This window comes from Cyprinus carpio, chromosome A6 (genome assembly GCF_018340385.1).
Source record: "Cyprinus carpio isolate SPL01 chromosome A6, ASM1834038v1, whole genome shotgun sequence".
Lineage (NCBI taxonomy): Eukaryota > Metazoa > Chordata > Actinopteri > Cypriniformes > Cyprinidae > Cyprinus > Cyprinus carpio.
The window spans coordinates 8,492,506-8,493,260 of NC_056577.1; positions in this window are offsets into that span (position 1 = coordinate 8,492,506).

Here is a 755-nt window from a genome sequence, read left to right on the forward strand (position 1 = left end):
GAGGAAATTTGAGAACTTTTTGCTTCTCACATTCATACGCAAATTGTACGGGATAATTAGTGAATGAGACCAATCTACACCCTTAACTGGGGCGAAAGCGAGTTTCAACTGGTTTTGCCCCAGGACCCAGTATTGGACAATGGGTGACCCAGTACAGCTTCCAGAATTGTTTATTGTAGAAAAGTTAATATACAATTATTTAAAATATCTTCACAATATAACCTGTTTTTATTGTAGTTTGGTTCATATTTTCTTTCTTTCTCTAACCTTCTGTAGTTTTGTTCATAGGTGTCATTGATGAGGGCACTCATCATTTTAATTTTGAAATTTAGAATTTTTTATCTGATGTGCAGAACAGACTTGCAACCCAGTTTTCAGTTCCCTAGTTGAGAACTACTAGCCTCGATATGAAATGGTTACTGAAAGATTGTTCCACTAGAGATTATGCAAGGTACTGAATTTCAGTTTGGACTGAGTGTGTGCAGTAAGTGTAGTGTACAGTGAGTCCCTTTGGACATAATGCATAGCACAAGGTGGAGAGTGGTGCGTGGTTGTGTGTGATCTTACTAAGTGTTTCTAAAGTACATGCAGGAAAAGTGAAAGATAGCACTTCTATAAAGACAAAAAATAGCACTGGAGTGCTACTAGCAGCACTTTCTGCATTTGGAATGAGGCAGAGGTGACTGTTTGGGGGAAAATGAGAGTTATAATGTTTTATAGGAAGCAAAGGAGGAGAAGACTGTGTGAAGGGTGGG